This window comes from Apium graveolens, chromosome 4, assembly GCF_009905375.1.
Source record: "Apium graveolens cultivar Ventura chromosome 4, ASM990537v1, whole genome shotgun sequence".
Classification (NCBI taxonomy): domain Eukaryota; kingdom Viridiplantae; phylum Streptophyta; class Magnoliopsida; order Apiales; family Apiaceae; genus Apium; species Apium graveolens.
The window spans coordinates 270,299,734-270,320,763 of NC_133650.1; the positions used below are offsets into that span (position 1 = coordinate 270,299,734).

The window sequence follows — 21,030 nt, forward strand, 5'->3', positions numbered from 1 at the left end:
ACATATGCATTCTGTTTACGAAAAAAAACAAGGAAAAGATAAACATGGCTGAATAACAATGTGCAAGGTAACAATCTCCCGCTCTCTGTTTGATGAACTCTTTTAAAAAAATGAAGTACTTCATTAATAAATCCTTTTGTATATAAGGACATCGCAATCCCTCCAATCAAAAGCCTATATATCCAGCTTTATCTTGGCTGGGGCATTGGACGAATTTCATGTTATCGTTTTTCCATTATCACAAGCTGACATATGTAGCATCTATAAGGCTACGGCATGGATTGACACGCAATTCCCAACCCCTTCATTTAAAAGCCAATATATGTAGAATCTCTACGTCTACGGCATGAATCGTGTGCTATCCCTTGCATAGCGTGGAAGTGTATTCAAGACTATACCCGCTCTGACAGGAAATTATTATTCATTTTCATAAAATCATGTGTTCGTATATGGCCCACACAAATATGAAAAGACTATCATCTCAAAAATCAGTGAAGCGTCTCTTTGGCTACGACACTATATCCTGTCCACTCAGGAAGTTTATTCAAAATTGTATTAATGTATATACCAGGTTCATCTACTTTTCTCCTACGGAGTTGATTCCATTGTCGGTGCTTTAAAGGCTATGGTCAATTGCTAATATTGGCATCTACGGCTCGGTAAGCATTCTGACATTACGAACTTCTTTAAATTGTCTAATTTATTCCGCAATTTTTTTTATCTAATTTATCAATTCTTACGAGTCATATGCTGCACTGCTAAATTTACTCATTTATTCACAATCTAAATATTACCCTTCAATTTGAGGGGCAAACACGGCCACGATTCAAGTACAATATAATTCTAGTCACTACTATCATATAAAAGTTAGCTACTATATTAATAGTTTATAACAATATCAACACCACCCAAAGCCTAAGGTTTCTACAATACCCTAAATTCTAAGGTCCTAATATGTTTACTATGTTTATATGTATTGTGAATGCATTACATTCATATCATAGATTTTAACAGATTAGCTTATCTTTAAACCAATGTCTGTAGCTTTCTACGATTACATTCTGGGTTGACATAAAACAAAAATATTTCATATGAAATATAGTGCATCTGACCTTTCTTTACACACTGCAACGTGAGTTGGATCGTCTAGATTAAAACCAATATATGTAGCTTCCAGAAAGCTATAGTTTGGATCGATTTCAACCCAGCTCATGCAAAAGCCAGTATATGAAACCTAATTTATGCTTTCTTTCTTTAGAAAGCACGAGCTAAGTTGAATCATTGTAAAACATAAATTCATATTTTAATTAATGTACATAACTTCCTAAATCTACAATATAAGTTGATACTTGATGTTAGTTTCTATCAGGACTGATGTAAGTGGTCACTTGCTACGACTACTACGATCTGTATTTGTCTCTTACACTAACCAACCCAATGGCTAGTTCTTATATGTGTTGTATAATATTCCAAATGAACAGATTTACCACCTCAATTTTATCTATCCTGCGAGCTGTCATATTATTCCAGTTTAGTATGTTGCCTATAAATTATATCATTGTGACTGCTTAGCTTTAGAGATCTTTAAATTTAAATATGTCTTTGCAAAATGGGAATTGCAATATTGCACTATTAACTCTGATCCGATGAATATTCACTATAAATATGCTTTCACTCATTTGAGAGAAGAATTTGCAATCTGCAGGTATAACACAATACATAGTTTGAATTATGCAATTTTTATATCTGTTATTTTCAAGGTTTTATTTTTTTCAACATGTCATGCTCTGTTTATTACATTCTACTGATAATATTTCTATAATCAATTCTGAAAATCAGATTCCTTATTAGTTATGCCCCATTTTTCTGCATCAAAAGTACTTTGTTCTTCTGTATTCTTTACTTTTACTGCACTTTCCATTAAGTTTCTGTACTGTTATGTGCTATTATTTATGTGTTAATACATTGTATTTGCTTCCTCGTCCCTATACATTTATAGTCTTAGTCATTTGGTTGGTTGTTTCGAACATTCTCGTTATATTTTTTATGAGAACAGAAGAACAGAAGTGCAGCGCGGGCACGGCGTGAGCAGGGCGGCCGTGCAGGTCCGTTTGGCAGAAATCCTGATTCTTCTCTGATTTTTAGATTTTGAAGCCCATGATCGTCCTGAAGCCTATATAAACCCCTAATTCGACGTTTTTAATAACAGGGAGACCAGGGAGAGCAATAAGAAGACCTAGAGAGTACGAGACGGCTACGGAGAAGAAGACTTTTGTGTTCTTCAATATAGTTGATACTTGGATGCTTGTTTTCGATTTGTCTTTGAACCCTAGTACTCTTCAATTGTTTATTATCATTTTTCATTGGAACCCATGATGACGATGAGTTCGGTTATGAACTAATCGTTGTCATGGGGTTCTAACGGATTTACTTATGGATTTCTATAGTTAATTATTTTGATACCTAAGTGTGTGGTGATTGTATGATATCCTAGTATTGGTTGTGCGTATTCGTCTTATGTGCGTCGCGAACATATAAGATAGTTTGTTAATCTCTATTGAAGCGATAGTGAATATAAAGATTTAGAACTTACCATGCTAGCATAGGTTCATTTATAATTGTTATGCATGATTCGTAGGCAATTTTAACCATCTTACTTGCCTTATGTAATCACGATAGATGACTTGTTCATTAAACCTTTATGTTGTCAAATTCTATAGAGATATAGGGTTTCAAGATAATTGGTGTCTATTCAGCTTCTATCTCTTTTGTGGATGTCTGATAGTAGGGTATTCGTACAACGAAAGTTGGTGTTTACTAGTTTCGTGTTATCTGATTAGTTTTCATCACCATTACATGCTAAGGTAGAAAAATGATTTTGAATGAAGTAGTAATGAAGTTAGAATCCCATGTTTATCTCATATAGTTAATTCAATCACTTTTATTCTTAGTTTATTGCATGTTATTTTAATCTTATTTATAAACATCTCAACTTATTTTTGTCTTAGCATTTAGTGATAGTCATACCATTGTTGCATAGGTGCATACTCTTAAGTTAACTAAAAAGAGTCTCTATGGGTACGAATCTGATTTATATTATACTACTTTCGAACGCATATACTTGCGTGTAATTCTAGCGTGTGTTTTTGCCCTAACAAGTTTTTGGCGCCGCTGTCGGGGACTCGGTATTTAATTTAGTTTATGTGCTTGACATCAATGGTCGTTAAATTTCACTGACTCGGATATCTTACTTACAAGGGTACTTGTTTTGTTTCAGGTACTCTAGAGAGCGTGTATGCGAACACGTTCTCAATCTCGTGAGGAAAAAGAAGTTCTTGAAGAAGAGGTCTTTGTTGAGGAAAAAGGTGAAGAAGAAGTTTTTGTTACAATTGGAGAAGCAACAGCGAATCCGAAAGCTCTGATGGATTACTCTCAACCGAAGATCAATGACATTCAGTCTAGCATTGTCAGACCAGCCATTGTGGCTAATACCTTCGAAATCAAGTCTAGCAAGATTCAATGGGTGCAAAATTCAATCCAGTTTGGGGGTTTTCCAACGGAAGATCCCAACATGCACATTAGAGATTTCATCGAGATCCGCGACACTTTCAAATTCAACAATATTTCTGAAGATGTTGTTAAGCTGAAGCTTTTCCCAATCTCTCTAAGGGATAAAGCTAAATTATGGTTGCGTTCTCTACCAGCAGGTTCTATCACTACTTGGAAAGATCTTGCTCATAAGTTTCTTACTAAATTCTTCCTTATGGCAAAGACAGCTACAATCAGGAACGCTTTTACTCAATTTATGCAGCAATCGGGAGAGTCTTTATGTGAAGCTTGGGAGCATTATAAGGAGATGCTTAGGAAGTGTCCTCATCATGGGATGCCTGACTAGATGATTATGAACTGCTTTTATAATGGTTTGGGAGCTCAGTCTAGACCCATGCTCGATGCAGCATCAGGTGGAGCCTTATGGGCTAAGAGCTATGCTGAAGCTTATAAGCTAATTGAATTGATGGCTGCTAATGAATACCAAAATCCAACTCAAAGACTACCTCAAGGCAAGGTAGCGGAAATTCTAGAGGTGGATACAGTTATAGCTATAGTTGCCCAGCTAAAGACGTTGTCTATGAAGATCGATTATCTGGCTAAATATGGTGTTAATCAGATAACTAGTGTTTGTGAGCTTTGTGCAGGTTCGCATGTGACGGAGCAATGTGATATATCTAGTAAATTAGCTCAGTTTTTGAGCAACTTTCAGAGATCACAGCAACCGGTTCCAGACACTTAACAACCGTAATCATTCTAACTCCAACTGGAGCAACAATCAGAATGCGGTACAACAGCCTTATCATCAGTATGCAGCAAAGTAATTCAATCATCCTGGTTTTCAACAACAGCAGTATGCACCAAGACAACAACTCCAACTTCAACAACTACCGCATGGAAGTACAAGTCAATCTAATGAAAAATCTGAATTGGAGGAGTTGAGGCTTATGTGCAAAAACCAGGCTCTTATATTCCAAAACCAGGTTGTTTCTATAAAGACTCTGGAGAACCAAATAGGGCAAATTACTAACGCCTTATTGAATCGACACCCGGGAACGCTTCCTAGTGATATAGAAGCCAATCCAGGCAAGAGGGAAGTTAAAGAACAGGTGAACGCCATTACCTTGAGGTCTGGGAAGGTCGCAAGCCTCCAAATTCAGCAAGACGAAGAATCTGAAAGTTCCGTTCAGAATACAGGTGCATCTGCACCTTTTCCATATACAGAAATTGAGATTGTTGTTAAAAAAGTGGTGCAGAAGGATGCCAAGGTGGAACCAAAGAAGAAAGTTATTGAAAACACTCCTCCTGAGGGTAATACAGGAGAAAAACAAGTCTATACACCTCTGCCATTTCCTAAAAGGCTTCAAAAGCATAAGTTCGACAAGCAATTTGCCAAGTTTTTGGAGGTTTTCAAGAAGTTGCACATTAACATACCTTTTTCGAAAGCTCTAGAACAGATGTAGAGCTATGCTAAGTTCATGAAGGGTATTCTATCTCGGAAGCTTAAACTTGAGGAGTTGGATACCGTTACTCTAACGGAAGAGTGTAGTGTTGTGCTGTAACAGAAACTTCCTCCTAAACTTAAAGATCCAGGAAGTTTCACGATACCTTGTACCATTGGCAATCTATCTTTCGACAAGTGCTTGTGTGACTTGGGAGCTAGCATCAATATGATGCCCTTGTCCATTTTTAAGAAACTTGGTTTGCCTGAGCCAAAACCGACAAACATGTCCATACAGTTGGCCGATCAGACCATCACTTATCCACGAGGTATAGTGGAGGATGTCTTGGTCAAGGTGGACAAACTCATCTTCCCTGCTGATTTTGTAATTCTGGACTTTAAGGAAGATAAGAAGATTCCCATTATCTTAGGGAGACCATTCTTGGCTACAGACCGAACTATGATCGATGTGCAAAAGGAGAGCTTATGATGAAGGTTCAAGATTAGAAGGTCACTTTTAATGTGTTCAAGGTAATAAAGTTACCCAAAGATAAAAAGGAGTGCTTTAAAGTAGAGCGGGTTGACTCTGTCGTGAATTCAGAGCTTGACCAATTGCCAAAGTCAGATACCTTAGAGAGAGATCCTTAATAGGGGAATTAGTTATTGAAGATGAAGAAGGAGCAGAGCAACTGCAAGTTTTAAATGCACCTCCGTGGAAGAGGAAGTTTTAAATTCAAGTTTTGATTCTCTTGGGTTAGCAAAGCTGAAAATTTCTCAGGAGCGTCTCGAGCCGTCTAATGAAGAAGCTCCCACACTTGAGCTCAACCCACTGCCAGATCACTTGAGTTATGACAAATAACAAATTGAGATATGGCTATTGTTCAATGCTAAGATGAATAACAAATTGAGATTGTTTATAACTAAGATATTAACTAACATGCAATTAGCTACGAGATTAAAAGGGTTTAATTAATGTATGAGACATACATGAGATTCTAACTTCATTAAATACTTTATTCAAAGTCATTGTTCTTAACCTTAGCATGCAATGGTGATGACAACTAATCAGATAACACGAAACTAGTAATCGCCAACTTTCATTGCACGAATACCATACTACCAGACATCCACAAAAGAGATAGAAGCTGAATAGACACCAAGTATGTTGAGACCCTATATGTCTATAGAATTTGACAACATAAAGGTTTAATGAACAAGTTATCTATCATGATTACATACGGAAAGTAAGATGGTTAAAATTACCTATGAATCATGCATAACAAATACATGAACCTATGCTAGCATGATAAGTTCTAAATTTCTAAATTCACTGTCGCTTCAATAGAGATTAACACGCTATCTTAATTTTATATGTTCGCGACGCACATAAGACGAATAAGCACAACCAATACTAGGATATCATACAATCACTACACACTAAGATACCGAAATAAATTAACTATTGAAATCTATGAGTTAATCCGTTAGAACCCCACGATAACGATTAGTTCATGACATAACTCATCATCACCATGGGTTCAATTGAAAGCATGATAATAAACAAGGTCTTTATAAACTAAAATAAATCACAAAGTACGTAAGCTAGAGTAATAAGTTCAACAATAAAGAAAACGAGCATACATGATTACAACTCAATCAAAGAATCATAAGTAAAAATGAGCTCTTCCTTTCCTTCAATGGATTTGTGCTACTAGGTCTTCTCCTTGTCTTTTCATTCCGCTCTGTTATTAAAAACGTCTTTAGAGAGTGTTTTTATAGAAGTCCAATCAATCCAGAAGTCCAGCCGATCAGTATTCTAATCAAATCAGGAATCTCAGAATTTTATCAGGCGCGGCTGCGCACTATCCCAGCGCGGGCGCGCTGTACCTCTGCTCAACCGGCGCGGCCGCGCGCTAACACAGCGCGGGCACACTGACCTTCTGGAAAATCTTTTACCTTTTGTTTTATTTGCTGGTTTTTGGTGGCGATCAACACACGAACATCCGAGACATCTTCCTAACACCAATTTAGCACCAAAACAATGTTGAATCTCTTTCTTCCTTCAGTTATGCCTGAAATGCAAAACACTACAAAAACGCATGAAATACACAAATAACTTGAGTACAAAACACCAATTCGAGGCTTTACGAAGCGTTATAAGTGTATATAAATGCCACTTAACACGCCCTCAAACTTGAATCAATGCTTGTCCACAAGCATAAACAGACTCAAAGAACAAAATAAAAATACATGAATGCAACGATCCCCTAAGAATAACTAAACCAATCAACATCAACATCTCAATGAATGTAATTATTTGCACAAGTTCAATCAAATCCCACAAATCAACTCACAAGCTAGAAACTTGCGTGTATACAATTGCTTAACAGATGTACTCTCGACACTAGATCAATAACCATATCTCGCCACTCATGAAGGCAATCACAAGTTTATAAACAGAATAAACGCTAAACTCAAAATGACTTATAACACTTCATTTTTTACCGGAGTTATACATGGATCCATGCTTTTACAGTTAACACATAACAACACACATATATATATGCTTCTTTGATTGTGCAACGAGTCAGGTCCACAAAAGACTTATGTAATAATATCCATGTAGCGAGCGTTAGGTTAGTGGATCCCAAAGAACTTAATAACTCAAGTATTAAAGAGCCCACTTGTGATCAATTATACCTAACACATATTTTTTTCTTTTTTCTATTTTTTGTCTTCTTCTTTTTTCAATTCTGAGCGAGTGCATTTCACCTCATCTCGCTCAACCCTAGACTACTCATATAAAATGAGCCGGCTACTAGCCATTTGATACCTAACCACAACTAGCATAGAAATCCAATGTTTTTCTCCAATTTTTAAAAATTTACGTTATTTTTTCGATTAAGAGAATATCATACATTATAATCATAAACATATGACTAAAGCTCGACAAACAACAAACCATGATCATGATCTAACACTCAAGCAACCTATAAGACTTAGTGAAAAAATCTTGCTTCTAGCATACAAATCAACTCGATAAGACTTAACATCTCTCTATACGTCATCACTACACTCGCATCAATATCACAAATCAATCGGTAAATTAACCTAAGGATCATGTTATAATGCAAATGCAACTATATGCAACATACTAACATGCAAAATAAATAATAAAAAAAACTACATGACAAATATGCAACTATTTGAACTAAACTAGTATGAATATGCATCTATATAGACTCACACAAACATATTTCTTAACTATCACCCCTAAACTTAAAATATTCATTATCCTCAATGAAGGTAATAGTAAGGAATCAGGCATACCTACTCTGAATCAGGATGGTCATCACCGTCTGCGGGTGGAGTGTCAGTAGGCGGGTACACAGAATCCTCATCAAATACTAGCCACTGGATGTCAACTCTCGTGGCTATAAAAGCTGTCCCCAATGCTTGGGTGAGATCATGTGCAAACCTACTATGGATGTCATGCATCATATCCATCCCCCTTGCCAAGTGCCTATACTGCGCTGAACCCAAACCAGCAATGTCCTCTACTTCCTGTTGCTGTGACTGTGAAGGACCGGCCTCACCTAACTGATGTCTCCATGCTACCCTGCTCGCCTGAGTCGTACCACCAGCATATGTCTGATCAGCTGGTCGTCCACCTGGCAAGTGATCATAAGTGTAACCGAGCCCCTTTTTATTAGGCTTCCCACCATACCACTCTTGCATACTCAATAGCATGGAATTATCGATGGGAGCGCTTGGCAACTGAAGTTGCTCGTGTGCGGGCCAATAAACTCCAACCGCCACACAAAGCTTCGTCACAATTGACCATAGAGAATAGATCCTGAAGTGATCCACCATAGAAACCTCATAATACCCTGATAAATCACCGACCCGAGATCCACATAATCTCCCTGAATAATCCCCCACAATAATCGTGCACGTTCCACAGTAACATCATGCATGTGAGAAGATGGCATGATGTTTGCACAAATAAAAGAATTCCATGCACGTGCAAACCTGTTCATGCACAAGGCAGGGAAAGTGGCATACTCGTTCATTCCTCTCTTGAACTTCCATTGAGTCTCTGGCACACACAACGTAGCAACAACCAAGTCCAAGTTAAAATCATCCCCCGTATTAGCATTCCAATCCTCCTGCTCCGGCCTCCTCTCGGGCTGGTTAATCACCCTCTGAATAGCCTCAGTACTGTAATCCACCGTTAACCCCTTCACCACAGTAAAACCATTATTATCCTCCTTCACGTTCATATAGAACTTGCGAACAATACTCATAGGCACAGCAGTAGGTGCCTCGCAAAAAGAAACCCAACACATCCCCAAAATCATCTCAAGCAACTTATCATCCTTACCAGATGGCAGAAAACCCCTCTCCTTCGCTATCAGCTTTGTCAACAACCTTGCATACTCCACTTCATCCTCTGGAGTAGCAAACCTAGGCCTCGTACCACCAAAACTTGAAGAATCGGTGGTGTTGCTGCTAACTTGAGTCCTTTGTCTCTTGGGTGCCATTGAATGTGAATAAGTTTGAGAAAAGAGAAGTGTATAAGAGAGATTTAGGTTTGATAATTGAAAAGTGATGGATATTATTATGTATAAGTTTATGTATATATAGATATTGAGAATTTATTTAAGAATAGAAGTGGGATTTGATTATTGGAATAGTGGGAGTAATGGGGTTATTAGAATTAATTTGGAGAGGGAAATATGGAAGTGGAGGGAGTAAATTTTGGCTAGGTGCAAATAGTTGTTTTGATTTTTCAGTTTTCTACTTTTTTTTTACTACAGGGGGTCAGCGCGGCCGCCCCGCATACCAGTGCGGGCGCGCGCAGCTACTGAAGTTTCAGCGAGGCCGCCCCGCTTCCTAGCGCGGGCGCGCCGTGCTACTGTAGTTGACACTAAAAATTTTCATTTTGCTGAATTTTTTTAGTTTTCTTCTTGTTATCTTCTTCCTTCTATCTACTAATGTACAACAAGCTTGGGTTGCCTCCCAAGAAGCGCTTGGTTTACGTCGTTAGCTTGACGTAGAATTATCGAGATCAAGTTGCCAACAAAATGGCACTAACCACCTCACGGTTTGCCATATCCCCATAGTAATGCTTCAATCGATGTCCATTTACCTGGAATGCTTGGCCTGGATCATTCTCAAAAATTTCCACTGCTCCATGTGAAAACACACTTTTGACAATAAACGGCCCTGACCACCTTGACTTCAATTTTCCAGGAAAAAGACGGAGAAGAGAGTTGAACAAAAGAACTTGTTGCCCTGGCACAAATGATTTGAGCACTAGACCCCTATCGTCCACCTATTGACTTTCTCCTTATACATTTTATTATTCTCATATGCTTGAAGTCGAAACTCGTCGAGTTCATTTAATTGAAGCATTTTCTTTTTACCAGCTGCATCCATATCAAGGTTCAATTTCTTCAAAGCCCAATATGCTTTATGCTCTAGCTCCACAGGCAAATGACATCCTTTATTAAAAACCAATTGAAACGGTGACATGCCTAGCGAAGTCTTGTATGCTGTACGATACGCCCAAACAGCTTCATCAAGCTTCAAAGACCAATCCTTCCTTGATGGACATACAAACTTCTCTAGAATATGCTTGATCTCTCTGTTAGATACCTCAGTCTGACCATTAGTATGAGGATGGTAGGCTGTAGCAATGCGATGATTTATATTATATCTTTGCATCATAGCAGTGAACTTATGATTGCAGAAATGCGATCCCTCGTCACTAATTATGACTCTTGAAGTTCGAAATTTTGTGAATATCTGTTTATGAAGAAAATTGAGCACTACCTTCGCATTATTTGTCGGCAAAGCCTTGACTTCTACCCATTTTGAGACATAATCAACCGCCAATAAGATATACTGATTATTGCAAGATGAGACAAATGACTCCATGAAGTCAAATCCCCAAACATCGAAGACCTCAACCTCGAGAAGCACATTAAGAGGCATCTCATCCCTTTTTGACATATTACCAACGCGCGGGCATCGATTACGCTTCAAAATAAACTGATGTGCATCCTTAAACAAAGTCGGCCAGAAAAATCCTGCTTGAAGGATACGAGCTGCTGTCTTTTCTCCACCATATGGCCTCCATAAACAGTCGAATGGAAGTCTCACAAGATCCCCTCCGTTTCGCTGTATGGAATACATCTTCTGATGATTTGGTCAGCTCCTTGCCGAAACAAAAATGGTTCATCCCACATGTACCACTTTACTTCATGAGTAAACTTCTTCCTTTGAGCATAAGTCAAGTTTGGAGGAATAACGTTGCTCACAAGGTAGTTCACGATGTCTGTGAACCACAGTTCTTCTACTTGCACCCCAAACAACTGCTCATCGGGAAAAAACTCATTTATCGATGACTTATCCTGTGAAGTTGCACTTGGATCTTCTAAACGAGAGAGATGATCAACGACTTGGTTCTAGTACCTTTTCTATCCTTGATCTCCAATTCAAATTCCTGAAGTAAAAGAACCCATCGAATCAATCTAGGCTTCGAGTCCTTTTTCGAGACAAGATAGTGTATAGCAGCGTGATCAGTGAAAACTGTCACCTTCGTCCCAAGCAAATAAGATCAAAACTTCTCAAAACCATAGACAATGGCCAATAGTTCTTTCTCAGTTGTAGTGTAGTTCAGTTGAGCACCATTGAGGGTCTTACTAGCAAGTAGACCACATGAAATATGGTGTTCTTCCTTTGCCCCAGAACTGCTCCAACTACATAATCACTTGCATCGCACATCATTTCAAATGGCTCATTCCAATCAGGTACAGTTATGATAGGTGTCATGATCAAACTCTTCTTTAAGCTCTCAAAAGCAGCTAAACACTCATTATCAAACTTGAAAGGGACATCTTTCTATATCAAATTGCACAACAGCTTCGAAATTTTAGAGAAGTCTTTGATGAAACGCCGATAGAAACCCACATGACCAAGAAAGCTGCGAATTCCCTTAACAGAAATTGGTGGGGGAAGGTTTTCAATGACCCCCACCTTGGTTTTGAAAGGAATATATCCTGAGTCCAATCATGTATTAGGATTTAGGAATAACTCTTTATGTAATATGTTTTGATTTCATTGATTTTAATAAAAGACCTGTTTTGTTTTTATTACGGGCTCTATCTATTTAAGTGTTTAAATAAGATATATCATAGTTTAGAGTAAAGCTTTTTATGGATTATGATGAGATCATAATAGTGAGACCTAAAAGATGATAACTCTAAACTTAAATAGTTCCTGATCATAGGATTACTAACTGGTAATTAATAATCCACAAAGATCAGTACATACTATGTTTGCTTCATTATGAAGGATATCTGTTCTCATAGACATTTGTGTGGTGACACTATAGCTAGTATGTAGGTGCTTATTATAGAATAAGTTCACTGAACATGACTCGCCCAGCTGAACAACTGATGGAGTTCACTCACGTGTCAGCAGTTGTTCACATAGTGATAGTTGTACAAGTATCCTTAGACTTGAGGTCATCATAATCATCTTGTGTACACTGAACTATGCTTTGGTTTAGTTCTTAGTCTTCAGGGACAATTATTAGGGCTCTACTGGGTATAGGAATTTGTACACGAAGATAGTGTATGATCAATAAAGGATCTACCCCTTCCAGTGAAGGAAGCAAATGTTCAAGGCTGATCCACTTATGCTAGTTCAGGAATCTCTGGCCAGAGTGAATGAAATTAGAAAGGAGTTTCTAATTTGCATAGAACTAAGCATAGTAAATGATAAGCAAGTGATTGAATTAGATAGGCTTGACACGAGATCCATGCCTTGTATTTAATCGGGACATTGTAGGGTAGAAGGAGTTTATTGTACGGTAACTATTCACTGAATAGGTTTTTGGTATTCTAAGCAGTGAATTCATATTATCCGGATAGTCGCGATATGCTGAGAAGTATCCCTCACGATGTAGAATAAATGTGATTAATTAATTAATCATATTTAATAAATTAGAGAATTTATATAAATAATGATAAAATAGTTTTATTATTATTTATTTCTACTACCGGCTTAATATTGAACCTACAGGGTCACACCATAAAAAGAGAATGATTTAATGGTGGAGGAATTAATTAATAATGGCTAATAATTATTTATTTGTGAAATAAATAATTAATTGACAAATTTAATAATTGATTAAATGAGATTTAATTGATTATAAATTAATTAAGAAAAGTTCTTAATATTATTAATTAAGGATTTAATTTTTGGAAATTAAATCAAGAGAGAGAATTATTTCTAAAGTGTTTAGAAAAAGGATTAATAATTAAAAGGTGTTTTAATTATTAATGAGAATAATAAATGGGATAATAATAATAATATTTATGGGAAAATTTCAGCTGAAAATTTTGCCTATAAATATACTATTATAGACCCTAATTTCATTCGAACCCCAAAAACCCAAAAAGTTTAGAAAACCCAATTCTCTCCACCTCCTTCCTCCTCCTTAACATCATTTTCTTGGTGGATACCGGTGGAGTGCTTCACACTTGAGGAGCAACTGCTAAGAATCTCTGATCGTTGTCTCCGAATTATTTTAAAGGTTAGATTCGATCCCTATGTTTTTACCACGATTTATATGCTTTTATTTGGATTTTATATGTGTAAAAGTGTTTTGCCATGCCCCGCTGCGATTAAAAATCCAACAATGGTATCAGAGCATAGGTTGTATGCATATAGATCTGTGGTAAAAATTTTAGAATTTTATGTGCTTGTATGAATTAATTATGATTTTTACAAGTTATATTATGGATTAATTTTGTCTGATGAGAAATCATTTCTCAGAATAATTTTGATTGTTGATCTGGGTTCTACAAGTGTTGTAGATCGTCTGGGTATTTTTCTCATAATTTTATGATGTATAAATTTTTTATTATGAATTTTTGAAGTTTTTATAATTAAAATTCGTAATTAAATAAGTAAATATATGTATATAAAGTATATATATATGTTTATATTTGTACTGCTGTTATCTGCTTGTCTGCACATTCTGTTGATTGCACGGAGAAAGAAGACAGAGGTAGTACGGCGGCACAACAACCGAGGAGGAAAGCGGCGGCTGCTGCAAAAGAAAAAAAATAAAAATAAAGGGTGTCGCGTATTCCGGGAATGCGTTACACCCTGTGGCGCATTCACGGAATGCGTTACACCTTTTAATTGGTTAAAAGGGTTGTAACGCATCACCGGAATGCGTTACAGGGCCTGTAACGCGTTCCTGTAATGCGTTACAGCCCGACTGTCCACATTAAAATTGATTTTCTGGGAGTTTCGTAATTCCGTTTTAGGCGTGCAATATACCGTTGGATTTGTTTTTCCGAATCGGATCTAATGGAGTGATCAATTTTAGTTTATATAAAAGTTTTAAACTGTTTATATTTCCAAAAGTGTTTTAAAGCTGTGTTTAACTGTTTTTAATTGCTTTTAAATGCTTTATGTGATACATAGAGATGTATAATGCTTAGACTAATATGCTAGATGATGTAACATGCCTACCTTGATGTTTATTCATGTTTATATATGTGATATATGCTTAGTTTATCATGAGATGATAGATTTAGGTGAACTTAAATGAACATAAGGCGTTTGTTAGACAACCTAGTATAGTGAAATTGTTTCATAACCTTAATAACAATATTATGAATACAATCATGAGATTCTTGTGTTTGTGAAACACGTAATTGAATATGAATTTTCGATATGAGAGAAAGGATGATTCTGTCAACAACAGATTTCTATCTGTAAGAAAGGGTTATTAAGTGACGCCTCTTGACAATGCTCCACCCGATCTGAGAATCATCTTATTATTGATTATTGATTTGAAATATTTAATTTAAAAGGAAGAATCTCTTTATAATATGATTATGATTGTAACGTAATATAATCCCTCTAAAATTAAATAATATCAAGTAGTAATTGGCCAATGACACAACGGGCTTGTGTCGGTCATAGCCTTCCAACATGATAGAAAGTAGTTCTTATTTTTAAATCATTGTCGTTTCGTGCCACAGCCGAGGGCTTTGATTTCGAAATAAGAAATACTTGTCTATTACATAGAGATGTGTACATTGAATAAGAATCTAAAGGTCATTACGTGCCACAGCCGTGGGCCTTTGGGGACTGATTCAATTGTACGGAATGTTGGGTTAGACTTGACTTAGAATATTGAGTTTGTTGTGCCACAGCCATGACTCAATTATTCAAGAGGCTAAAGTTTGATTAGAGAATAACATAAGATGTAATTGACAAGAGTTGTATGCCTATTGAACATTACATGGCGTTTCGTGCCACAGTCGGGGTTGTGTAATGGAATGTAGGATCCCTATTCCCACTAGCATTATGAATGCTTAATTTTTCACATAGGGGGTTGAATAAATTAGATAAACTAGTGGGAGCCACTTATGAATAAAGACCCGATTCATATAGTGTTTTGAAATGAAATCGAATATTTGCTAAGTGTTGTTATGTGTTTATCATTTACAGATTTACTTTGTACATTATGTCTTCTGTACTATCACTCAGGAGCATACTAGATGCTCACAAATTGACTGGTCCTAATTATGCTGACTGGCTTCGAAACTTGAGAATTGTTCTCAGGATTGAGAAGCTGGAATACGTGATTGACTCACCTAAGCCTACTGAAACTGCTAGTGATGCACATAATGATGAACATGTTGTGTATCGTAAGTGGATAGATGATGCAAATGTTGCTCAATGCATCATGCTAGCTTCCATGAACATTGAGCTACAGAAGCAACATGAGCATATGAATGCTCATACTATCCTAATGCATCTACAAGAGTTGTATGATGTGGCGGGGAGGACAGCTCGATATGAGATATCGAAGGAGCTGTTCGGTTGTAGGATGTCTGAGGGATCATCTGTGAATGACCATGTACTTAAGATGATCAATTTGATTGAACGTCTTGGACAACTTGGTTTTGCCATGGATGGGGAGCTGAGCCAAGACTTGGTCTTGCAATCGCTTCTGAGTTCGTTCTCGCAGTTTGTTGTGAACTTTCACATGAATAAGTTGGATGTCAGTCTGCCTGAACTCCACAACATGTTGAAGACTGCGGAATCGAATTTTCCCCCTAAGAAGAGTTCTGTTCTTCTAATTGGTGAAGGTTCCAATCCTAAGAAAAGGAAGAGGAACTCTTCCAAGAAGAAGAAAGTAAGTGAAGAAAAGCCGGTTCCACCAAAAGCTGAAGATCCCAAGAGCAAAATTGTTTGCTTTCACTGTAACAAGGTGGGGCACTGGAAGAGGAACTGCAAGGTTTACCTTGCAGAATTGAAGAAGAAGAAGGGTAGTGAGACTACCGCTTCTGATTCAGGTATGTTCATGATAGAAGTGAATATGTCATTAAATCAAATTTCTTCTTGGGTATTAGATACCGCCTGTGGTTCTCAAATCTGCAATTTGTTGCAGGGACCAAGGAGAAGTAGGACTCTTGAGGAAGAGGAGGTGATTCTACGGATGGGAAATGGAGCAAGAGTTGCTGCTGAAGATGTAGAATCATTTCATTTACATATGCCTATGGGAAAGACTATTGTTTTAAATAATTGTTATTTTGTTCCCTCGATTGTGAGGAATATTATTCTCATGTTAGACTTGGCTGGATTTTCATTTATTATTGAGAATAATGAATGTTCTATTCTTAGAGATAATATTCTTTATGGACGTGGTACTTTAAATAATGGTCTGTATAAATGTGACATAATTTACTTCAGATTGAACAAATTAATAAAAGAAAAGGGATGATGAAAATCTCACTTCATTGTGGCACTGCAGTCTCCATTTAGTAGACATGGAGATAGGACTGCAAATTTGCTAGGAATGGTACACACAGATGTATGTGGACCAATGTCTAAGCAAGCCATGGGTGGATTTTCATACTTCATTACTTTCATAGATGATAGATCTGGATTCGGATATGTGTTTGATGAAACACAAGTCTGAGGCCTTTGAAAAGTTCAAAAAATATAAGTATGAAGTGGAGAAACAACCAAACATAGTATTATAACTCTTTGATCAGATCGAGGTGGTGAATACTTTAATGGAGTGTTTCTAGATTATCTCAAAGTAAATGGTATAGTCTCCCAGTGGACTCCTCCAGATTGGTATCTGAAAGGAGAAATCGAACTTTGTTAGACATAGTTCGGTCCATGATGAGCTATGCAAATCTTCCGGTATTCCTATGGGGTTATGCATTGGAAACCTCAGCATATTTACTGAATATGGTGCCTTCCAAATCTGTTCCTCAAACTCCGTATGAGATATGGAAAGAAAGGAAACCGAGTCTTAAACACGTTAAGATTTGGGGATATCCAACTTATGTCAAGAAAGTTGACCCAGATAAGCTGGAATATCGATCCGTAAAATGTAGTTTGGTGGGATATCCTAAAGAGACTTTAGGGTATTACTTTTGCACCGATCATCGGGTGTTTGTCTCCAGGCATGCTACCTTCTTGGAAAAGGAGTTTATCCTTGAAGGAAACAGTGGGAGCAAAATTGAACTTGATGAAGTTCAAGAAGCACAAACTACTACAGATCAAGTGGAAACACCTGTTCTGACTAAACAACCTTTTGTGGAACAGCCCATTCATAGATCAGGGAGAGTGTCTCGCCAACCTGAGAGGTAATATGGCCTTGTCATTGAGAATGACAATGAGTTGTCGATCATTGATGATGACGACCCTGTGACCTATAATGAGGCTATGAGTAGTGTTGACTCAGAGAAATGGCATAGTGCCATGAAATCCGAAATGGAATCTATGTATACGGTATACAAAAGATAGATTATAGCAGATGGCCAGGTGGAGACCTATAAGGCCAGGCTTTTGGCAAAAGGATTCAAACAAAGGCAATGGATTGACTTTGATGAAACTTTTTACCTATAGCCCTGTTAAAATCAGTTCGAATTTTGCTTGCGATTGCTGCTTACTACGACTATGAGATCTGGCATATAGCCAGATGGTTTTCTTTCCGAGGGAAATGAAAACCTAGAGTGTAAGCTACTGCGAACCATATGTGGTTTAAAGCAAGCTTCTCGTAGATGGAATATCCGTTTTGATGAGACAATCAAAGAGTTTGATTTTATCAAAAACGTAGATGAACCATGCGTCTACAAAAGGGTTAGTGGGAGCGCGGTAACATTTCTTGTATTGTATTGAATTAGAGTTGACACACATAACAACATAGCAGACCCACTCACAAAGCTACTTTATGAAAGTCACTTTGATCATCATAAAGACAAGATGGGTATTAGATACCAGAGTGATTGGCTTTAGTACAAGTGGGAGATTGAAAGGAATATGTCCTAAGTCCAATCATGTATTAGGATTTAGGAATAACTCTTTATGTAATCTGTTTTGATTTCATTGATTTTAATAAAAGACTTGTTTTGTTTTTATTACGGGCTCTATCTATTTAAGTGTTTAAATAAGATATACCATAGTTTAGAGTAAAGCTTTTTATGGATTATGATGAGATCATAATAGTGAGACCTAAAAGATGATAACTCTAAACTTAAATAGTTCCTGGTCATAGGATTACTAACTGATAATTAATAATGCGCAAAGATCGGTACATACTATGCTTGCTTCATTATGAAGGATGTCTGTTCTCATAGACATTTGTGTGGTGACACTAAAGCTAGTATGTAGGTGCTTATTATAGAATAAGTTCACTGAACATGACTCGCCCAGCTGAACAACTGATAGAGTTCACTCACGTGTCATCAGTTGGTCACATAGTGATAGTTGTACAAGTATCCTTAGACTTGAGGTCATCATAGTCATCTTGTGTACACTGAACTATGTTTTGGTTTAGTTCTTAGTCTCCAGGGACAATTATTAGGGCTCTACTGGGTATAGGAATTTGTACACGAAGATAGTGTATGATCAATAAAGGATCTACCCCTTCCAGTGAAGGAAGCGAATGTTCAAGGCTGATCCACTTATGCTAGTTTAGGAATCTCTGGCCAGAGTGAATGAAATTAGAAAGGAGTTTCTAATTTGCATAGAACTAAGCATAGTAAATGGTAAGCAAGTGATTGAATTAGATAGGCTTGACACGAGATCCATGCATTGTATTTAATCGGGACATTTTAGGGTAGAAGGAGTTTATTGTACGGTAACTATTCACTGAATAGGTTCTTGGTATTCTAAGCAGTGAATTCATATTATCCGGATAGTCGCGATATGCTGAGAAGTATCCTTCACGATGTAGAATAAATATGATTAATTAATTAATCATATTTAATAAATTAGAGAATTTATATAAATAATGATAAAATAGTTTTATTATTATTTATTTCTACTACCGGCTTAATATTGAACCTACAGGGTCACACCAAAAAAGAGAATGATTTAATGGTGGAGGAATTAATTAATAATGGATAATAATTATTTATTTGTGAAATAAATAATTAATTGGCAAATTTAATAATTGATTAAATGAGATTTAATTGATTATAAATTAATTAAGAAAAGTTCTTAATATTATTAATTAAGGATTTAAATTTTGGAAGTTAAATCAAAAGAGAGAATTATTTCTAAAGTGTTTAGAAAAAGGATTAATAATTAAAAGGTATTTTAATTATTAATGAGAATAATAAATGGGATAATAATAATAATAATAATAATATTTATGGGAAAATTTCAGCTGAAAATTTTGCCTATAAATATACTATTATAGACCCTATTTTCATTCGAACCCCAAAAACCCAAAAAGTTTGGAAAACCCAATTCTCTCCACCTCCTTCCTCCTCCTTAACGTCGTTTTCTTGGTGGATACCGGTGGAGTGCTTCACACTTGAGGAGCAACTGCTAAGGATCTCTGATCGTTGTCTCCGAATTATTTTAAAGGTTAGATTCGATCCCTATGTTTTTACCACGATTTATATGCTTTTATTTGGATTTTATATGTGTAAAAGTGTTTTGTCATGCCCCGCTGCGATTAAAAATCCAACAGGCTTTGTCCACCTCAAGACCTTTACTAGAGACTTTGTGCCCAAGAATGATGCCCCGTCGCACCATAAAATGACATTTCTCCCAATTAAGAACCAGATTGGTCTCAACGCACCTTTTTAGCACTAAACCAAGATTGTGCAAGCATTTATCATAAGAAGTTCCAAAGACATAGAAGTCATCCATGAACACTTCTACATTATTTCCAATCGTATCAGAGAAGATAGCCATCATGCATCTCTGAAATGTGGCTGGTGCACCACATCGCCCAAAAGAAACTCTTCTGAAGGCAAAAATACAAAAAGGACAAGTGAAAGTTGTCTTTTCTTGGTCTTCTAGAGCAATACAAATCTGATGATAACCCGAATAGCCATCCAGAAGACAGTAATACTTATGCCCAGCCAATGTGTCAAGCATCTGTTCAATAAAAGGAAGAGGGAAGTGATCTTTCCTTGTAGCTTTATTCAGCTTCCTGTAATCCATGCAAACTCTCCACCCCGTGACTGTTCGAGTAGGAATGAGCTCATTCTTTTCATTAGCAACCACAGTGATACCTCCTTTCTTCGGTAAACACTGAACTTGGCTCACCCAAAAACTGTCAGAAATTGGATAGATGATCCCTGCATCTAGCCACTTGAGAATTTTCTTCTTCACAACCTCTTTCATCGGATTTAGCCTTCTCTGTTGCTCAACAGTTGGCTTGTTACCTTCCTCTAGTAGAATTTTATGCATACAATAAGAAGGGTTGATTCCTTTGATATCTGCTATAGTCCATCCAATTGCCAATTTGAATTTTCTCTAAATTCTCAAGAGATTTTCCTCATCACTACCTGAAAGGTCAGATGCAATAATAACAGGCAAAGTAGATGCATCACCTAAAAATGCATACCTCAAATATTCAGGCAAAGGTTTAAGCTCAAGTGTAGGAGCTTCCTCAATAGATGGCTTGAGGTGCTTTGAAGAATTTTTCAGCTCTTCAAATCAAAGAGATTCACAAGGCATCTCCA

At 36.8% G+C, this 21,030-nt stretch overlaps 1 long non-coding RNA gene and 1 other non-coding gene across 2 annotated transcripts; one reads left to right on the forward strand and one right to left on the reverse strand.

Annotated features, from left to right (window-relative positions):
* Positions 1-251: 251 nt before the first annotated feature.
* On the forward strand, positions 252-2,587 carry LOC141717140 (uncharacterized). The gene is made up of 3 exons (XR_012573537.1): positions 252-659; positions 2,057-2,105; positions 2,210-2,587. It is a non-coding gene; the product is annotated as an uncharacterized LOC141717140 (long non-coding RNA).
* A 1,191-nt stretch (positions 2,588-3,778) lies between these two features.
* On the reverse strand, positions 3,779-3,885 carry LOC141722967 (small nucleolar RNA R71). Its single transcript, XR_012575964.1, has one exon. It is a non-coding gene; the product is annotated as a small nucleolar RNA R71 (small nucleolar RNA).
* Positions 3,886-21,030: the final 17,145 nt, after the last annotated feature.